Here is a 21,803-nt window from a genome sequence, read left to right as displayed (position 1 = left end):
TCCTTGGCTAGCGCATGCAAAGCAGATATCTTACCTCTAGCGCCACCTCACGGGCCCCAGGGAAAGGTACTTTTTAATGACTTGAAGCCTTTGGGAATTGGGGAAGGTACTTTTAATGGCTTGAAGCCTCTGCAGCTCGAAGCATGAATGAACAAAGCTGCAGAGAGCCTCCTGCAAAGGGAAAGAAACCCCTGGAGCCCCAGCTCTCTAGGCTTTCAGTCCCCAGGCCAAGTGGCCTTGATTATTTGCCTCATTACTCTAGACACTGTTAATTTTTCAGTCTGCACTTGAAACTGTGCTGTAATTACCCACTGAGCAGTGAGGGAGACTAAATTGACTCCTGAAGAAGGTTTGGCTGAGTGGGGCTCCGTTGCCATCAAAGTTCCAAAAGCTCTCCAGGCACTCTTGAGCCTGCTTTTGAGAGGAAGGAATTACACTCGAATTAAAATTTGCTATAGTTGATTGGCTGTAGCCTTCTCGCTAAGAGGGAAATTAATTTTTATTTTAGACTGCAAGCTCATTTTTAGGTAGTTGGAATTATTTTAGCTTTCTTTTTTTTTTTTTTTTTTATTGACAACAAAGATGCAAAGAAAGAGGACAGGGTAAAGTTACAGTGGAAGCCCAATCACCCATAAGCAGAATTCTCGGTAGTCCCATCGATGATATCCCAGCCTTGATCTTTCAACCAAAGAAAATTAAGAAAAACAAAACTGAACCCATGTATAATACAATTAATTTGTCCCTCAAATCCCCAGTTGTATTACATACTATTTCTTAGCAGCACACAATATAATCCAAAGAGATTAGATTTATGTAACTCCTTAAACATTGAGGGCAAAGTACATTTATCTAGTTCCATGCACATGCTTACTAGTTTAAGTTAACCTCAAAAGTTTTAGTGGGTTGTTTTTCTTAAGGATTGGAGTCAAGGGAAAATAGTAAAAAATGGTGTTAGAGTGGCATTTGTTTGCATAGGCCCACCAAAATATAAGGGACATGGAAAGAAAAATTATGGTCTAAATACAAGGAGACCCTACCCCTGAAGTTTCCTGGCACAGGACTGACTCTAGGCTCCAGGCAAACTAGTTTGCCCAATTCAAGTCATCGTCTGTAGTGGCAATACACCTTCATTCCTCACATAGTCTCTGTTGTTGGTATCATGCTTCTGTATTAAAGGTCCTGGAGTCTGCATATCCCATATTGCAGTCAGGATGGTGCAGAGCATCCTCTCGTTTCACCTCACACTTAAGGGGCAATAGAGAGAACCATGTCCTGTAGAGCAGGTCATTGTTGTTGTCAAGTCTTCTCAGTGTAAACGGAAGTCTCTTTTTAGGAGGTCGATGTCAGACCCTTGGTAGTGTCTTTCCTGGTAGAGGACTGCTTCCAGCTGTTGCTATAAAAGACCTTGGATATTTTAGCTTTCTCTATGGAATCTGGGCTGCTCTTAGAAGAGTGATAATCTCATTTAATCTCATTTATTTTGGCTTTAATATAGGGCCAGCAATCCCTTAATACTGCAGGAAAAAAAGGGAAATAAATTTTAACTGTTTTCACCATAGTGAAAGTCTTTGGCAGTACATCCATGTATCTAGGTGCTTCTGTTTGCTGGTTCCACTTTATTTAGCTACTAAGGAAGAAGTCCAGCCACACATATCATCAACTTCTTTTTGGCCACACTCGCTGGCACTCAAGGGTTACTCCTGGCTCTATGCTTAGAAATTGCTCATGGTAGGTACAGGGGACCATAAGGGATCCTGGTATCTAACCCGGTCCACCTGGATCTGCTGCATGCAAGGCAAACATCCTAGCACTGTGCTATCACTCTGGCTCGGGACTAGGTTTTAACATACAAAATTTAATGTAGGCTAATGACTGAAATTTCAGGGTGTTTGCCTGTGGGAACATTTTAATTTGAATTGTACCCCAAAACAGATCTGTTTGAAATCTCACTATTTACTGATTTATTCATAGAAAGACAATGTGAGGGGCCGGTGAGGTGGCGCTAGAGGTAAGGTGTCTGCCTTGCAAGCGCTAGCCAAGGAAGGATCGTGGTTCGATCCCCCCCCCTCGGCGTCCCATATCGTCCCCCCAAGCCAGGGGCAATTTCTGAGCACTTCACCAGGAGTAATCCCTGAGCATCAAAAGGGTGTGACCCAAAAAACCAAAAAAAAAAAAAAAGACCCCCCCCCCCAAAAAAAAAAGACGATGTGAGACCAGATGGTCTAATCTAGTAACTTGTACACTGTTAGAACTACAAAAATTGGGCTCGGAGAGATAGCACAGCGGCGTTTGCCTTGCAAGCAGCCGATCCAGGACCAAAGGTGGTTGGTTCGAATCCCGGCGTCCCATATGGTCCCCCGTGCCTGCCAGGAGCTATTTCTGAGTAGACAGCCAGAAGTAACCCCTGAGCACCACCGGGTGTGGCCCAAAAACCAAAAAGAAAAAAAAGAAAAGAACTACAAAAATTGAGGCGAGTCAATCAGTGAATTTTTTTTTTTTTTTTGGTTTTTGGGCCACACCCGTTTGACGCTCAGGGGTTACTCCTGGCTATGTGCTCAGAAATCACCCCTGGCTTGGGAGGACCATATGGGACACCGGGGGATCGAACCGCGGTCCATCCGCTTGTAAGGCAGACACCTAACCTGTAGCGCCACCTTCCCGGCCCCCAATCAGTGAATTTTTGGAGATTGCTTTATTACAGGCAGGCCTGGGTTCGAGCACAAAAAGCTGTCTCGAACCCCGAGTACAGGGGAGAGCAGGTTTTTATACCTTTCAGATCATTCCATTACATTTTAGTCAGTTACACAAAACTACAAAGGGTGATATTTTAACATTTCACAGGTTTACATTAATTCTACTACACATCACACGGCTCCCATCCCTGGCGACCCTTTACCTTACTTCACCTGCCAAATGCTGTAGGAAAAGGGGAGTGTAGGTGCTTGCAGAACCAAGGGAACATCAATTGCCTTTAGCACCAGGGGGCTCTAGAAATGGTAATGAATTGCTTTCTTACTAAGCTGCGGGAGTCTTAGGACCAAAAGGTGTCTGGGCAGTTACATCTAAGAAAGCAGAATCTAACTGCGTAGTTGTATCTAATAAACTATAAAACTATAGAACAACTAAATAAACATTACATACACTAAACATATTCCATTAAGAGACCTTGGGGAAGAAAATAGCTTGAATATTCCAGACAATGTTCTAGTGACTGATGTTCCAACTACTTTAATCCATGCATGCAATATCCTCAGCTCTAGTGAACCAGAAACACAAAAGACCAAGTCCTGGACTTTGGGAGTGGAGCACTGGTAGAAATGACAACTGAAGAGTGCTGTTTGAGATGAGTGGCTAAAGAAACTGTGGTACATATACACAATGGAATACTATGCAGCCGTCAGGAGAGATGAAGTCATGAAATTTTCCTATACATGGATGTACATGGAATCTATTATGCTGAGTGAAGTAAGTCAGAGGGAGAGAGAAAGACGCAGAATGGTTTCACTCATCTATGGGCTTTAAGAAAAATAAAAGATATTTTTAACAGTATCTCAGAGACAAGAGAGATGAGGGCTGGTAGGTGCAGCTCATGACATGAAGCTCATCACATAGAGTGATGAGTGCAGTTGGAGAGATGACTACACTGAAAACTATCATAACAATGTGAATGAATGAGGGAAGTAGAAAGCCTGTCTCGAGTACAGGTGTGGGTGGGGTGGGGAGGAGGGAGATCTGGGAAATTGGTGCTGGGAATGTTGCACTGGTGAAGGGGGGTGTTCTTTACATGACTGTAATCATACAACTATAATCATGTTTGTAATCACAGTGTTTAAATAAAGATAATTATATTAAAAAAAAAGAGTGCTGTTTGTATGCCCTCTACCTCCCTCTGCTAACCAAATAGGTTGTTTCCCTCACCTCAGGGCCAGGATGTCACATGGGTTGAGGGTATGTAGGCCAGAGTTTAGCAACTGGCTTACTTGATCTCCATGTGGGAGATCTAGACTTCTGTACTGCTCAGCAGCAGCTCATTTGGTTTTTTGTTTGTTTGTTTGTTTGTTTTTTGGGTCACACCCGCTGCACTCAGGGGTTCCTCCTGGCTCTACACTCAGAAATCACTCCTGGCAGGCTCGGGGGACAATATGGGATGCTGGGATTCGAACCACCATCCTTTCTCATGTAAGGCAAATGCCTTATCTCCATGCTATTTCTCCGGCCCCAAGAAGCAGCTCATCTGGAGACTGAATTTTTCCCTCTTTTGTTCCTTCTTTACTAACTTAGATCTTACTAATTTTCACTAATTTTGAGTGATTTGCTTTTCCTCAATTCTTTCTTTCTTTCTTTCTTTTTTTTTTTTTTTTGGTTTTTGGGCCACACCCGTTTGACGCTCAGGGGTTACTCCGGCTATGCGCTCAGAAACCGCCCCTGGCTTGGGGGGACCATATGGGACGCCGGGGGATCGAACCGCGGTCCGGTCCGTCCTAGGCTAGCGCTTGCAAGGCAGACACCTTACCTCTAGCGCCAGGATTCGAACCAACCACCTTACGTCGTCCTGGGTCAGCTGCTTGCAAGGCAAACACCACTGTGCTATCTCTCTGCACCCCCCCTTAAAGTGCTTTTCAAAATGCTTACCCAATCTTTTTGGTTTAGCTTCCTTATAGACTTAGAACTGGGTTCTTTCTAGCGTTGACTCTTGGCTTTAAGAAATTAACAGATGGGGCTAGAGAGATAGCATGGAGGTAAGGCATTTGCTTTGCATGCAGAAGGACGATGGTTCGAATCCCGGCATCCCATATGGTCTCCCGAGCCTGCCAGGAGCAATTTCTGAGCATAGAGCCAGGAGTAACCTCTGAGCGCTGCCAAATGTGACCCCAAAAAATAAAAAACCAAACCAAACCAAACAAAACAAAAAAGAAATTAACAGATGGGGGCTGGAGAGATAGCACAGCGGTAGGATGTTTGCCTTGCATGCAGCCAATCCAGGACAGAGGATAGTTCAAATTCTGGCATCCCACATGGTCCCTAGAGCCTTCCAGGAGCGATTTTTGAGCACAGAGCTGAGCGCTGCCAGGTGTGACCCATAAAACCAAAAAGGAAAAGGAAGGAAGGAACGAAGGAGGGAAGGAAGGATGGAGGGAGGGAAGGAAGGAAGGAAGAAAGGAAGGAAGAAAGGAAGGAAGGAAGGAAAGAGGGTAAGAAAGGAAAGAAGGAAGAAGAAAGAAGAAAGAAAAAGAAACAAAGAAAGAAAGAAGAAAAAAGAAAGAAGAAAGAAAGAAAGAAAAAGAAAAGAAAAGAAAAGAAAGAAAGAAGAAAGAAAGAGGGGCTGGAGAGATAGCATGGAGGTAAGGCGTTTGCCTTTCATGCAGGAGGTCATCGGTTCGAATCCCGGCATCCCATATGGTCCCCCATGCCTGCCAGGAGCAATTTCTGAGCCTGGAGCCAGGAATAACCCCTGAGCACTGCCGGGTGTGACCAAAAAACCAAAAAAAAACAAAAACAAAAAAAAAAAAAGAAAGAAAGAAAGAAAGAAAGAAAAAGAGAAATTAACATATGTTCTGTTGATAATAGGATCTGTGGTATCTCACAGAAATTCAGGAAAAGACCACAAGAAATTATGAGATGGCATAGGTGTTGCCTGGGTACATAGTGTCCAAGCATATGTTACCTACATCTCCCCTCCTGAGACGTGGACTTTCACACTTTAACTCTGGGACATGCATCTGGGCTTTCTCCAACTTTGAAGAAGACTGTGCTTTCTTGTGTGTGTGTGTGTGTGTGTGTGTGTGTGTGTGTGTGTGTGTGTTTCTTTTTTTCTTTCTTATCCTTTTCTTCCCCTTCCTCAGCTCCCCAAAATAAAACCTCTTTTTTCTTAAAAAAAAAGAAAGAGAAAGTAAAAGAAAAGAAATTATGAGGCAGCTCTGAAGTTTAAAAACGTATGAATTAGTATTATTCCTAAACCATTTTATGATGTAAATATCCATAGTCACCATGTTAAATATCAAGGAAGTGAGGCCTACGTAGGTAAGGTGATTGTGTAGAACCATCAGACAAAGCAGGTCATTGTTTATGAGTCTGGGATTACTATCACCTCTACAAATCACCATCAGGTTTTCAATTATAGTAAATCTGGTTCTTTTTTTATTTTTGTAATTCTGAGCTATTCACTTGTTTGCCCTTCTTGCTTTGTATTTTCATATCATCTCAAAGATGAGAAATACCTATCTTTCTTTGAGGAGCTTTATTAAGCACTGAAGTCATGCTTAGAGATAATTACTTGATTTTAAAAAGAAAACTCAGTTGCCATCCTGGCTGTACCAGCAGAAAATGAAAGGGAGAAAATCAGGCACCAAAGGAGGCACCAAATCAAGCACTCTCACGAAGGAGAGTGAACAGTTTCTTAAATTTTATACTTCTCTCTTAAGAATTGCTAATCAAGGGGGCCCGAGAGATAGCATAGAGGTAAAGGCATTTGCCTTGCATGTAGAAGGATGTTGGTTCGAATTCCAGCAACCCAGATGGTCCCCCGAGCCTGCCAGGAGTGATTTCTGAGTGGAGAGCCAGGAATAACCCCTGAGCGCTGCCTGGTGTGACCCAAAAAACCCAAAAACCAAAAAAAAAAAAATGCTAATCATCACTTTTCTAAAAAAACAGAACAAAATTGAGTTTTTTTGTTTTTGGGCCACATCCGTTTGATGCTCCTGGCTAAGTGCTCAGGGACTTGGGGGGACCATATGGGACGCCGGGGGTTCGAACCTTGGTCCTTCCTTAGCTAGCGCTCGCAAGGCAGACACCTTACCTCTAGCGCCACCTCGCCGGCCCCAAACTAGAGGTGTTATACTTGAGTGTTCGCATAACACACACAGTCAAATTTGAAGAAATATCCTATTGGTTCTTCAAATCCCCTCAAATTTTTTTCATTGTGCAAATAATTGAACCAAATTGAACCAAACTTCTTCCTGCTATTCAGTTATTAATCCTTTCTCTCATTAAAGTGGACAGTATTTTTATATAGGATAATGATGGTTAAAAATAGTTACTGGGGCCGGCGAGGTGGCGCTAGAGGTAAGGTGCCTGCCTTGCAAGCGCTAGCCAAGGAAAGAACGCGACCGCGGTTCGATCTCCCTGCGTCCCCGCGTCCCATGTGGTCCCCCCAAGCCAGGGGCAATTTCTGCTTTTTTTTTTTTTTTGGTTTTTCGGGCCACACCCGTTTGATGCTCAGGGGTTACTCCTGGCTAAGCGCTCAAAAATTGCCCCTGGCTTGGGGGACCATATGGGACGCCAGGGGATCGAACCAGCGGTTGCGATCTTTCCTTGGCTAGCGCTTGCAAGGCAGGCACCTTCTTTTTTTTTTTTGTTTTTGTTTTTGGGCCACACCTGGTGGTGCTCAGGGGTTACTCCTGGCTGTCTGCTCAGAAATAGCTACTGGCAGGCACGGGGGACCATATGGGACACCGGGATTCGAACCAACCACCTTTGGTCCTTGGATCGCCTGCTTGCAAAGGCAAACGCTGCTGTGCTATCTCTCCGGGCCCAAGGCAGACACCTTACCTTTAGCACCACCTCGCTGGCTCCAGGAAATATTTTCTTATTTAATTTTTTTCCCCTTGGGGCGGGGAAGGTGGCACTAGAGGTAAGGTGTCTACCTTGCAAGCACTAGCGTAAGATGGACCTCGGTTCGATCCCCCAGTGTCCCATATGGTCCTCCCAAGCCAGGAGCGATTTCTGAGTGCTTAGCCAGGAGTAACCCCTTTGTTTTTAGGAACACACCCATTTGATGCTCAGGGGTTACTACTGATTATGTGCTCAGAAACCGCCCCTGGCTTGGGGGGACCATATGGGACGCCAGGGGATCGAACTAGGATAGCACTTGCAAGGCCTTACCTCTAACGCCACCTCTCCAGCCCCAATATTTTCTTATTTTAATTATCCACAAAGTATGACTACAAAACTATTATAAAACAGAACAAGGGTCAGGGACTGCTCAATGGTAGAGCAACTGCTCTGCAAATTAATGAGACTGGTGAGGCCTTGACTCTGATCCCTCTTATCACACATTGATAATGGGATCACATTTAAACTCTGGGGGCCGGTGAGGTGGCGCTAGAGGTAAGGTGTCTGCTTGCAAGTGCTAGCCAAGGAAGGACCGAGGTTCGATCCCCCCACGTCCCATATGGTCCCCCCCCAAGCCAGGGGCAATTTCTGAGCGCTTAGTTCAGGAGTAACCCCTGAGCATCAAATGGGTGTGGCCCCCAAAAAACAAAACAGAAAAACAATTAATTAAAAGTAAACTCTGGTCATTGTAAACAATAAGAAAAAAAAAAGGAGGGGCCGGAGAGATAGCATGGAGGTAAGGTGTTTGCCTTTCAAGCAGCCGATCCAGGACCAAAGGTGGTTGGTTCGAATCCCAGTGTCCCATATGGTCCCCCATGCCTGTCAGGAGCTATTTCTGAGCAGACAGCCAGGAGTAACCCCTGAGCACTGCCGGGTGTGGCCCCAAAACCAAAAAAAAAAAAAAAAAAGGAAAAGAAAAGAAATAGCTCCTGAAAGGCTTGGGGGACCATATGGGATGCTGGGATTTGAACCACTGTCCTGCATGCAAGGCAAATGCCCTACCTCCATGCAATCTCTCTGGACCCTAGTTCTCTTATTTCTATTAATTGTTTTCCTGTTTTAGGTTTGGGGTCATCCTTGACTGTGCTCAGGGGCTATACAAGCTCTATGCTTAGGGTCACTTCTGCTTAGGGTCACAAGAAAGTGGCCCCTAGAATCAAACTGCATGTGTTCCAACCTGTTGAGATATTTTTCTGGTCCTAGAGATTAGACTTTTATCATCATCATCATCATCATCATTTTTTATGAATCCATCTGGCTGTGCTTACTCTTGGCTCTGTGCTCAGGGATCACTCCAGTAGAGCTCAGCGAACAATATGTGTTGCCAGGGATTGAGCCCAGATTGACCAGGTGCAAAAAAGCAAACAGTTTACCTCTACCAATTATATCTCTGGCCCTAAGATCAGATTGTTATATGAAGTACCAGAGATCTCAAACTGTAGAAGTTGCTCAGATTGTCTATCTGCCAGGAAGAAAGGTATTTGATAGTTTCTTAGAAAGGTAAATTCTCAGGGCAGATCTGAATCCAAGTCTTTATATTAGCAGATTTCAAGTGATTTATTTGCATATGAAGTATAAAGGAAACTGATAGGGCTCGAGAAGAGAGTAGAAAGGAATGAACACAAGCTCTGCATGCAGGAAAATGTGAGGGAACAACCCCTGATTAAATCCAGAGCAATCCCTAAGCACAGAGCTGGGAGTAGCTCTAGATCACCAGTAGACAACAAAAAACAAGCAAACAAACAAAAAACAACCAAACCAACCAGCAAAGAAGCATTGAGGGTATGTTGAGATTGGTGGCAGTGGCACTCTAGTAGCCATGTGGAATTGAATTTTGTATGTATAAGACCCTATCATGAACAGTACTGCAAATCATGGATTTTACCGAGAGAGAGAGAGAGAGAGAGAGAGAGAGAGAGAGAGAGAGAGAGAGAGAGAGAGACAGACAGACAGACAGACAGACAGACAGAGACAGAGACAGAGAGACAGAGTCAGAGAGAAAGACACACACACACACACACACACACACACACAGAGGCAGCATTGTGAGACTGGTATGCTGATTTGACTGAAGGACTGAAGAGAGCAGTTGAGTTATTAGGTCACTGTGTGTCTTGAAAACCTGGAGTCATTTGAAGAATGCCTGCCATTAAGTGTGTACAGGCAGCGACACATTCCTGCCCTAGGAATCTGGAATTCTTGCAGAGAAAAATGCAGAGAATGGGAAGCCATGTGCAAGTTAACATACAAATCTGCATTTCTTTTTATTAGAGTAAAATTTGCCGTGACATTTTGAATAAAGCTGATTAACCGGAAAATAATGGTATCCAGTTTCCCATTTGAGTCTCCACTTACTATTTGCAGACAGAAATAGGATTTCCTGATAAGCAGAAAGGCCCATTTTATGAGAAATGGCATTACTATAGGGTAGTTTTTAGGGCGAGAGAGCTCAAATATTTTACTATTTTTGCAAATGCTAGAATTGTAAGATGGGATAGCAGCTAGTCTCCCCTCAAAGACAAACTAAACAAACCAACGACCCTCCAAAAAACCAATAAAGTAGAATTATAATTGGCTTCATTGGTTTCTGTTTTGGGAGGTCACATCCAGTGATTTTCAATGTTTTGTTTTGTTTTGTTTTGCTTTTTTTTAACTTCAAGCTCTGTACTCAGGAATTACTCTTGGCAATGCTCAAGAGACCTTATGGGATTCTGGGGATCGAACCTGAATTGGCTGCCTGAAAGACAAGCTCCCTTTCCAGTTTACTATCTCTCTAGTACTTTGTGAGTCTGGCAGCCTCTCCTCTAGCAAGTCAATGGAACTATGAAGATCTGCACAAAATAATCAGCTTTAAATATAGCAAATAGAACATTTAATTCAAGAACTTTAAATGAAACAAGAATAGGAAAAAGATCCTCTTATGGACAGAAAGGGGATGGAGGATACAGAAAGGATTTTTTTGGGGGGTGGTCACACCCGGCAGCGCTCAGGAGTTACTCCTGGCTCTACACTCAGAAATCAGTCCTGGCAGGCTCAGGGGACCATATGGAATGCCGAGATTCAAAACAATGACCTTCTTCATGAAAGGCAAACGCCTTACCTCCACGCTATCTCTCTGGCCCCAAGAATATTTTTTTAGCCAAGGTCCTCAGCCTATGAGAATGAATAAGATCTAGCAGTTTCTCGTGGTGCTGACCAGTAAATTCCTGCTTGCCAGAAAAACGTTTATGTTTCCAGGAACAGTGAAAAGTACAATTGGTTTAGGTTTTAAGTGTTGTCTATAAATAAAATTCTGCAAGAATATATGCCATTGGATCTTTTTTTTTTTTTTTTTTTTTTTTTTGGTTTTTGGGCCACACCCGGTGACACTCAGGGGTTATGCGCTCCTGGATATGCACTCAGAAATCGCTCCTGACTTGGGGGACCATATGGAAAGCCAGGGATTGAACCGAGGTCTGTCCTGGATCAGCTATGTGCAAGACAAATGCCCTACAGCTGCACTGTTGCTCCAGCCCCCATTGAATCATTTTCTAATTTTCTTTTTAATCATTAGTCAAAATCAAGAAAGAGGTTTTTGCTAGTGAGGTATATGGAGGATTGGCCCACACCTGACAGTGCTCTGGGTTTATTCCAGGTTCTGTGTTCAGAACCTGTGCTGTGGTGACCATATTTGACCATATTTGCCAATCCTCCAAGGCAAGAGCCTTACTCTCTGTCTTAATGTTTTCTACTTGTAAAGCACTGTGGAGTTTGCTGCTGTATGTTCTCACTATTTCATTATTGTTGTTAGTTCTGGAGGCCAGACCCATCTGTGTTCTGGGGCCTTGTCCTTCATGAGATGAACTCAACACCTTGCACATTTCAGATTTGTGCTCTACCACAAAATTTGTGTTCAATTACCACTGAGGTTGACAGTAGTTCCTTCTTCTGAGATGGGTAATCCCAATTTGCAACAAGGAAATTAACAAGCTGTGAAATCAAGAATAATTGTGCATTTGCTCGAAGATGATGTGTTAGTGTCCAATACATATCATAAGTAGGGGCTGGAGAGATAGCATGGAAGTAAGGTGTTTGCCTTTCATGCAGAAGGTCATCAGTTCGAATCTGGCTTCCCATATGGTCCCCCGTGCCTACCAGGAGCAATTTCTGAGCATGGAGCCAGGAGTTTCCCCTGAGCACTGCTGGGTATGACCAAAAACCACACACACACACACACACACACACACACACACACGCACACACACACACACACACAAAGTAAAACATATCATAAGTAAATTCAGAACAAAATAATCTGAATCTAGGCATAGATAGATACAAATACAGATAATCTGAATCTGAAGCATAGCTAGATACAAAAATAATAATCGACAAAATAATAACATTTTGGACCAGCATGGAGAATGCAGCACATGATTCTGTAAATGCTGAGATACACACACATACATGTGTGTATATATTATATTTGGTTAAACTTTCTGAGAAGAATCACACAAACATGTATGTCAAATATATATTTACATATGATTTAAACTTTTTTTTTGTCAGACCATACCTGGTGGTCCTTAGAAGTTACTCCCAGATTAGTGTTTAGGGTTTGCACTAGGTAGTGTTGTGGACTGCTGAGTCCTGGAGATCAGACCTGGGTCTCTCACATGCAGAACATGCAATCAGCCTTAGTGAGCTGCTTCTCCAGTCCCTCATTTTAACTTTTTATTTTTTGGTTTATTGTTACTTATTAATTTTTTGTTTTGGGGCCATACCCAGCCATGCTCAGGACTTACTCCTGGCTCTTCACTCAGGGTCACTCCTGGTTAGGCTCGGGGGACCATATAGGATACCAGAATATGACCTTTTTGGCCACATGCAAAGCAAATGCCATGTTGCTATATTATTGCTCCAGTTCTTCATTTTAACTTTTTTTGAGGGGAGGCACAGCCAACAATGCTCAGGGTTTACTCTTGACACAGCACTCAGGAATCACTCCTGGTGAGCTCAGGGACCATGTGAGATTCTGAGGATCAAAACTGGGTCAGTTGCAAACAGAGCAGGAAATCACCCTATCTGCTGTGCTATAGCTCCATATCCATCATTTTAACTTTTTGTTTGCTTCTGGTTTTTTAAATTGTTGTTTGTTTGTTTTGGGGCTACATCCAGCTGCTCTCAGGAGTTACTCCTGGCTCTGTGATCAGAATTGCTTCTGGCTCAGGGGACCATATGGGATGCCACGGATCAAACCTGGGTCCATCCTGGGTCAGCTGCATGCAAGACAAATGCCCTACCACTGTGCCCCATTTTAATACAAAAGTATTTCTTTTTTTTTTGTTTTTTGGGCCACACCCAGCGTTGCTCAGGGGTTACTCCTGGATGTCTGCTCAGAAATAGCTCCCGGCAGGCACGGGGGACCATATGGGACACCGGGATTCGAACCAACCACCTTTAGTCCTGGATCAGCTGCTTGCAAGGCAAACACTGCTGTGCTATCTCTCCGGGCCCCACAAAAGTATTTTTAATACAAAAAAGTCCAAACTTTTTAATACAAAAAGTCCAAACATACAAAAATAGAAGGCACGGGAGGATAATTTATCTTTTCTGCCACCCTCAATTTTCTCTGTCTTCTTCCCTCTGAGGCAGCAATTAATAATTCATGGCCATTCTTTTACACCTGATCAATGCTCAAGGGCTGTTCTTGGCAGTACTTGTGGGATCCTATGGAGGAGGGGACAGACTCAGTTCTCTTGCATGCAAAGCATGTGCTCACTCCAGCCACTCAGTGTTCTCCACCTCTGAGTTGTATTTTGAAGGTGCTTATTGGTCAGAGGAAATAGGGATCATTCAAGGGGAAAGAATGACTTGCACATCATCAGAAGGTCAAGAAAACAGAAATGACATCCTGGCTTGAAGGAAAATCTTAGATATTTGTAAGAAATAAGATTGAAGGAGAGTTAAAGCTAGAAAGTAAATTCTATGAGGCAAGAATTGTGCCTGTCTGCTTTGATCTTGTGCTCCTTGAAGCATCACAGAGCCTGATGGAGAGTAAGTCTAGGGTTGTGAAAAGAATAAATCAGTGAAGGTGAGGGCACACAGTGGCAGTCTTCAAAAACCAGGCTTATATCTTATTTCTATGTTATATCTTTTTCTGCAACCATTAAAATAATTTAAAATTAAATAGAAAATAATTTAAAATTTAATTTAATTGGGGAGATGGGCTGTTACATAACTCAATGGAGCAATTGTGGAAGATGAATATAAATGGAAGTGAAGATGTTCTGTCAGAGTGGTGCCAAGTCCCATGTGGGGATGTGTCCTGCAGAGTCTACTAAAGTCACACACCATTGTTCCTGTGGAAGTCCTGAGCCTTTTGGGTCAGAGAGATAGCACAATGAGTTGTCCTGGGTTCGATCCCTGGCATCCAATATGGTCTGCTACATAAAGCCAGGAGTAAATTCCTGAGAACAGTCAGGAGTAACCCCGAGCATCACTAGGTATGGTCCCCATATTGGTTCCCAAATAAGTCACGAGCCTTTATTCTTTCAGCCTTGAATAGTAAACATAGGGGTCAGAGAGATAGTGCAGCAGAGAAAGTGCTTCCCTTGCATGCAGCCATCTGGTACTCCGAGTCTCACAAGGAGTGATCCCTGAGTACAGAATTAGGAGTAAGCCCTGATTGATGGTGGCTGTGGCCTAAAAACAAGCAAAAACAATAATAATAATTATTATTATTATTATTATATTTTTTTGTTTGAGACCATGCCCAACTGCTCCAGGCTTACTCCTGGCTCAGTGATTACTCCTGGCATTGATTAGGGTATCTTATAGGATGCTGCGGATTGAACCTGGATTGGCCAAATGCAAGGCAAGCATCCTGCCCACTGTACTATCTTTCTAGCCCTAATCATTGATTTTAATTTTATTTAGTTTGGGGGCCACATCTGGTAATGCTCAAGGGCATTTCCCACCTCGGTGCTTCAGGGTTGCTGTGGCAGTGCTCTAAAGGACCATGTGGTGTTGGAGATTTGGAGACTGAACATAGAATTCTTTCATTCAAAACATGTGCTAACTCCATTCAGCTATGTGTGCCCCATAATTACTTATTTTTCTAAAAAACCTATTTTATAGGTTTTTGTCCATATGAGGATGATGATGAACAAAATGAAACATGGAAAATAGGTGCTATATAAATGTAGAAAGCAGCAGCATTTTTGTGAAATGTTTAAAAGTCTGAGCGGTGTTTGCGTTGTCTTAATACCTCCAGGAAACAAGGAGGACTGCAGTGATTCTCAGTAGAGGGAGCTGCGAAGGTATTCTGGGTCCTATTCTGAGCTCAGAGGGTGTGTTGTGACAATGTAGGCTGCATAGGCAGGCAGGGTACAAAGTCCACAGGTGCTACTTCAGTTTGCTTTTAGTCTGTTCCACGTGTTATCTAGAAATCGCTTAGAGGTCAGTGACATGAAGGCAAATTGGAAAATTAATGAGTGAGTGAGACTGGTGGTCAGGCTAGCCAGGATGATGAGCCTAGGTAGAAAGTGGTTTCTTGCAGATTTAGGCTCTCCGAGTAGCTGAGACTAAACTGGCCAATTACAGCGCTGCTTCTAAATTTCTTTGGCTCAGGGTTTTTATCGGATCACAGTCCGTAATGTCTTACAGACCACAGTCTGTAACGTGGAGCCTGTAGTGTAGGCCTTCCTTGAAGAACAATTAGGACTTGGACTCCTGGGCTACAGAATTTGAGCTTGCAAGTCCAGTGGAATTTGACAAGATGATTTCATTTCATTTTATCGATTTTATTCATTTTTAAAATTTTATTTTAGGTGAAGCCAGAAAGTGTTTTATTAAAACATATTTAGAAAGACGTGAGAGGAGGAAAAATGAAAACTGTGTTCAAGAGAAACACAGGCTTCTCCAGAGTGGAAACAGGCAAGTGAAGAAACAAGGAAGTGAGAAACGTGCTCAAAGAAGAACACAGGCTTGAAGAGCAAGCCTTGGCAGGGCACATCTTAAAAAGTTTCAAAATGCTTCTGATACCACGTTCTGAGAACCTTTGTCTGACTATGAAAATTTGTTTGTTGTGGGGCCACATTTGAGAGGGCTTATTTCTGGCTCTGCACTCAGGGATCACACTTGAGTGGTGCTGGGGACTGAACCCAGGTTGGCCACATGCAAAGCAAGTACCCTACCCACTGTACTTTGGTTTCCAACCCAATACTAGGACTCATTTAACAATGCATCTGTCGGGCCCAGAGAGATAGCACAGCGGCGTTTGCCTTGCAAGCAGCTGATCCAGGACCAAAGGTGGTTGGTTCGAATCCCGGTGTCCCATATGGTCCCCGTGCTGCCAGGAGCTATTTCTGAGCAGACAGCCAGGAGTAACCCCTGAGCACTGCCGGGTGTGGCCCAGACACCAAAACAAACAAACAAACAAACAAAAAAACCAAAACAATGCATCTGTCCTAGGGGGCAAGAATCTTAGTGGCTTGCTTATCATTGTAGAGTGGCTCCAGCTTCAGCACTGCACACCCCAAGAAGCTCTAGGCCCTGAATTTTGCCAGCTTTCAAAGACCATTTTAAAATTTTATTTTATTTTTTATGGAAGTGGGGGAGAGCCCACACTCAGTAGTCCTCAGACAGAGATCAGTTCTGGCTTTACACTTAGAGATAGAGCCCTGAACACATGTGGTGCCAGGTATTAAACCTGGTCAGCTGAGAGCAAGGCAAGTGCAATACCTATTGTGCTATCTTAGTGGTCCTCAAAGATCATTTTTAGCAAGGCTTATTTCCCAAGAATTTTGAGTTTTCATGTCTCCTAGGTAATATTTGTGCATACATTTGGATATAGCAATGTCTTTATAAACTAAGAAATCCTCTGTTAGACAGTAAGATGATGATGATGATGATTACTATTTACAGATGTACACATGTGAAAGATCAGGCCCTTTGTTGGTCTATGTACTGGAAGCAAGTGATCAAATCCTTTGAGCTACAGAAGAATTCCAGATATAGCTAATTCTTCTCACCCTCCATCTCCCCTACTCCTCTCCTCTTTCCTTCTACACTCTCTAACCTTCAGATTCCCTTTCTACTCTTGCTTCTTTTCCCTTTCCCTCCTCTCCTTTCCCTCTACAAGGGGGAGAAATGCCGAGAACTGAATGCCAAAATCTAGTACAGTATTCTGAAGCCTGTGTTCAACTACTGGGTTGAGTCACCATTCCTAAGGTATAGTACCTTAGGGAGCTTGGAATGCTCCCTATGTAATCCTCTGAATACTCGTTATGTAATCCACACTTTCTTTGTTTTTGATTTTTAAAAGTTCTGGGTTTTAACTCAGGGTTTCACACAAACAAGGGTTTATCCCTGAGCTGCATCACTGCCTAAATCCATCCTTCTTGTTTGTTTGCCTGAACGTTACTGTATTTGGAAAACTAATGGGAACAGAAGTTTGGAGTCAGGGCATTAGGATTTGGACACAGTATGAAGAAAAGGCTGTCCTTGAGCCACTGGACATTCCAAGGGTTTTAAGAGCTCTGTGTAGAAACTGAGGAAGAGCAGGTCACACAGTTCCTCATATCTTCCTTATTATAAATCCTAGTATCACCCACTCATCCCTGTGGGAGTAACAGGTTATCAGTTTATTCAGGATAATTCCTCATTGCATGTGCTTGTCCCACCTGGGCAGGATGTACCTCTTGATTGCCCCCCCCCCTCGTTCTCCACCCAGGGGAGTGGTCCTGCTCTTCCCAATACAGACCTTAGTTAGAGAAATTCTTCCTGGTTTTGGCTCACAGCTTGCCTATCTGCTTGCTGGTGCTCTTTTGCTGCTGGCAGAGAGTGGAAGTCCCTGAACCTGTTTTATCTCCCTAACCTGTGTGGATTATTTCTTGTGTTGTAGTTGCTTCCAGAGCCATGTTCCTCAATCCCTCTGGGATTGGGGTATGAGGCTTCCTCTACACATCCTCTCAGATGGAATTTCTAATGGTGAAGGGAATAAAACTGTCTTTTGCTTTCTTAACTAGCTGCTATTTTTGGTTTGTTATTTTTTGGGCCACACAGAGCAGCGCTCAGAGGTTATCCTGGCTCTGTGCTCAGAAATTACTCCTGGCAGGCTTGGAGGACCTTAATGGATGCTGGGGATCGAACCCGGGTCTGTTCATGGTCAGCAGTGTGCAAGGCAAACACCCTACCACTGTGCTATCACTCCAGCCCCAATTAGCTGATATTGGGGAGGTTGTGAGGTTGTGAGGGTTGTTTTTTTTTTTTTTTGGTTTGTTTAGTCTTTAGGCCAATCTGGCAATACTCAGGAGTTAATCCTGGTTCTGCACTTAGGAAGGAATCACTCCTGGCAGTTCTTGGGAAACATATGGGATACTGAGGATTAAACCCAGGTCTGCTACATGCAAGGAAAGTGCCCTCCCTGTTATACTATTCTGTCCCAATTAGCTGACTTTTGGAAATCTCTAAGGATGGGGACTAGGTGCTGGGAGAACCAGTCTACCAGTCTTGTGATGAAAAGGTGGGAACTGGGGCCGGAGAGATAGCATGGAGGTAAGGCGTTTGCCTTTCATGCAGAAGGTCATCCGTTTGAATCCCGGCATCCTATATGGTCCCCCGAGCCTGCCAGGAGCAATTTCTGAGCAGGGAGCCAGGAATAACCCCTGAGCACTGCCGGGTTTGACCCAAAAACCACAAAAAAAAGGAAGAAAGAAAAGAAAAGGTGGGAATCTTCAGACACACTCAGCTCTGACCTTTGGGGAAGAGTGTGGGGAAGGAGACTGAAGCAACCATTATTCTTACCTAATGATGTCTAAATGAGGGGCAGGGAAAATAGTTTAAGGGTTGCAGCACAAGCTTTGCATACTAGAGGCCCAGGTTTAATCCCTGACACCATTTTAACTCACGCACAACATTTGAACCATGAGCTCTGACTTATCAGTAGATCCTGAATATTGGCATCTTCCTCCCCACACCATAACCCCCCACAATGCTAAGGAAGTGGTTTAGTGATAAAGTGCAGACCTTGCATGCATGAGACTTGGGTACTACTTCTAGCATTGCAAACAAGCCAACAAGAAGCCCTCAAATCATCAGGCTCAAAGTGTTTCCAGATTGGTGACCATCAGGAATTGCAGAGATAATGAGGCACCTGGGAGACATGGGAATCTCTTCCATACCTTGTTCTTCTGCCATCATACTGTTCCTAAAGTCTAATTCTAGTACAATAATGATATCACAAATAAAAATTTATTTTTTTACTTTATGGAAATTACAAAGAAGCATCCTTAGATTTATAGCAGATTTATCACAAACAACTCCATAGGCCTGAAGACAGTGATTGAATATAGTGAAAAAAAAAAAACGTAATGAAATAAATGCTGTGCAAAGAATATTTCACCCAGCCAGACTTTCTTACAGGTTCATAGGTAAGCAACAACTCAGAAAATTTAGAGACTCAACGCAAACTTTCAAAGAAAAACTGAAGGGGATACTTAAAGGCAAGGCAGATCCAACAGACACACCAAACTCCTACAAAAAGATAACACTAAATGGCAGGATGTAGCAAAAGAGTGGCTGCAGATAGCACCAGAAGGTTGGCAAGGACATTAAATAAATTAATTGCACTCATAAACAGATATACAAGCTTTTATCTTGGATGCTATCATACAGAGGAGATTGGCTATTGTAAAGTAGGGAAACTCTAGGAGGTGTCATAAATGTGATTTTTGTGTTTGGGGGACCCCACACCTGATGATGCTCGATGCATATGGGATCCTGAAGATTGAACCTGGGTCCGCTGTGTGGAAGGTAAGCACCCTATCTGCTGTGCTATTGCTCAGGCCTCTAATTGTACCATTTTATTTGTGATTGTTCTTTTTTTTTCAGCAAATACGTTTTTCTTTTGTTTTGGTTTTTGGGTCACGCCCAGCAGCACTCAGGGGTTATCCCTGGCTCTATGCTCAGAAATCGCTCCTGGCAGGCTCAGGGGACCATATGGGATGCCAGGATTCGAACCACCGTTCTTCTGCATGCAAGGCAAACGCCTTACCTCCATGCTATCTCTCCGGCCCCTAGCAAATACGTTATTGAAGCATTTCTTGGACTTCTTAACTGGCTGGGCATTCTACTGCACCACTTTTTTTTTTTTTTACTGCATCACTTTTGATGTCATCAATGATGTCATGAGAGTGTCGGCCATCAACATTGCAGTCTACCAACTGGCTATGCCCAGGATCTCCTTAACGTGCCAGAGAGTTCTTCGGCTATGACTGGTATCTCATCTGGCGGGCGACGTCTAATATATATGTATATATATATGTGTGTCTAATATATATGTATATATTATATATACATATTATATATATATATATATTTTTTTTTGCTTCTTCCTGTCTCTGGAAGGCTCCTTATGGGCTTTTATGATGAGCGGGGAGGCAGAAGGCACCACCTTGATCTGGGCCTGCTGGTTCTGGATGGTCAGCTTGACTGTGATCCTTAAGCCCTTCCAATCTTCAGTGGCCTTGGCAATATCATCACCGACCTTTTTTGGAGACAGACCCAAAGGCCTAATCTTGGAGTCCAAGGCAGACGTGGCCCCAATCTCCCCACCGGTGCATCGTTGGGGTCAAATTTGGGCGGCATGGCGAGACGGTTGGTGTTAATGAATCCAAATTTGGGATGACTGAAGAAAATTGCACCTTGCCCGCCTCCAAGTCGAAAACTGTGCTTTTTTTTTTTTTAATTTAAACACCATGGTTACATGTTGTTCATAAAACAGTTTTTTTTTTTCCACAGATAAAGTTGTTCAAGACTACCGTAGAGATAGCACAACTCTAGGGTATTTGCCTTGCATGCAGCTGACCCAGGACGAGCAGTGGTTCGAATCCCGATATCCTATATGGTCCCCTGAGCCTGCCAGGAGTGGTTTCTAAGCTCAGAGTCAGGAGTAATCCCTGACTGCCACCGGGTGTGACCCCCCCAAAAAATTGTTTACGATTGAATTAAACTCATAATGTATAATAACCTACACCAGCGTGCATTTTTTTTGCCGCCAATGTCATTAGGTTCCCTTTAACACTCCCTGATACTCCCTTACTTTCCACTGATCCTCTCCTAAGGCAGGCATTTTCTCCTCTCTCCCTCCCCCCCCCTCTCTCTTTTGTGACATTGTGGTTTATACTACTTCTAGTAAAGAGGGGTGCCATGAATGTCCTTTACATATTAGACCTTCGCTACTCTAACAGCACTCTTCGCTCTTTGTGGCAAGCTACCTATCATGGAAGGGTACTCCTGATTTTTATTTCTATTGTCTCTGGATATCATCCCCACATTATCTATTATTTTCCTTATATCCCAGTAATGAATGAGATTATTTTATATTTATCCCTCTGCCTTTGGCTCATTTTGCTCAGCATAATCGCCATATCCATCTATGTATAAACAAAATTCATGACTATATTTTTAATGGCTGTAAAGTATTCCACTATGTAGGTATGCCACAGTTTCTTCAGCCACTCATCCGTTGTCAGGTATCTGGGTTGTTTCCATATTCTGGCTATTGTAAATAGTGCTGCAATGAGCATAGGAGTGCAGAGAAAATTTTTGTATTGTGTTTTGTGTTCCTAGTGTATATCCCTAGGAGTGGTATTGCTGGATCATAAGGAAGCTCATTTTCATTTTTTAAAGGAATATTCAGATTAGACTAGACAGCATTACCATCATTTGTAAATGAGAGTCCATTTCTCATCACATCCACACCAGCACTGGTTGTTCTTTGGGATGCGTGCCAGTCTCTGTGATATGAGATCACGCGTTATTTATTTACCGTATTTACTCGAGTATAACGCGCACCCATGTACCCTAATTTTTTTATTAAAATTAATATAAAAATTTGTTTCACACAAAGCATTGTAATTGACAAAAAAATTGCGGCCATGATAAAAATCATTTATTAATAACATAAACTGGTATAAACACAATCCTGAAATAAAATTACCGGTAACAATATTTGTTTATAATGCTTAAAACTCAGATTCATCATCAGATACACTAAAGAGTTGTTCCCATTCTTCTCGAGTTAATTTTTCATCAGTGTCCCAGCTGGCAGGAGCATCTGTTTCTCCAGTTTCTTGGCTTTCTTCTGAGTCTGAATTCCACAGCAGGTTGTCTTCTGTGCCTTCCATTTGATTGCTGATGCCTGTCTT

General features: G+C 43.1%; 1 pseudogene; it reads right to left on the bottom strand.

Moving 5' to 3' along the window:
- Positions 1-15,227: 15,227 nt before the first annotated feature.
- LOC126014329 (60S ribosomal protein L12-like) lies at positions 15,228-20,241 on the bottom strand (annotated as a pseudogene).
- Positions 20,242-21,803: the final 1,562 nt, after the last annotated feature.

Source organism: Suncus etruscus, chromosome 7, assembly GCF_024139225.1.
Source record: "Suncus etruscus isolate mSunEtr1 chromosome 7, mSunEtr1.pri.cur, whole genome shotgun sequence".
Classification (NCBI taxonomy): domain Eukaryota; kingdom Metazoa; phylum Chordata; class Mammalia; order Eulipotyphla; family Soricidae; genus Suncus; species Suncus etruscus.
This window is presented reverse-complemented; position numbering and strand designations above follow the sequence as displayed.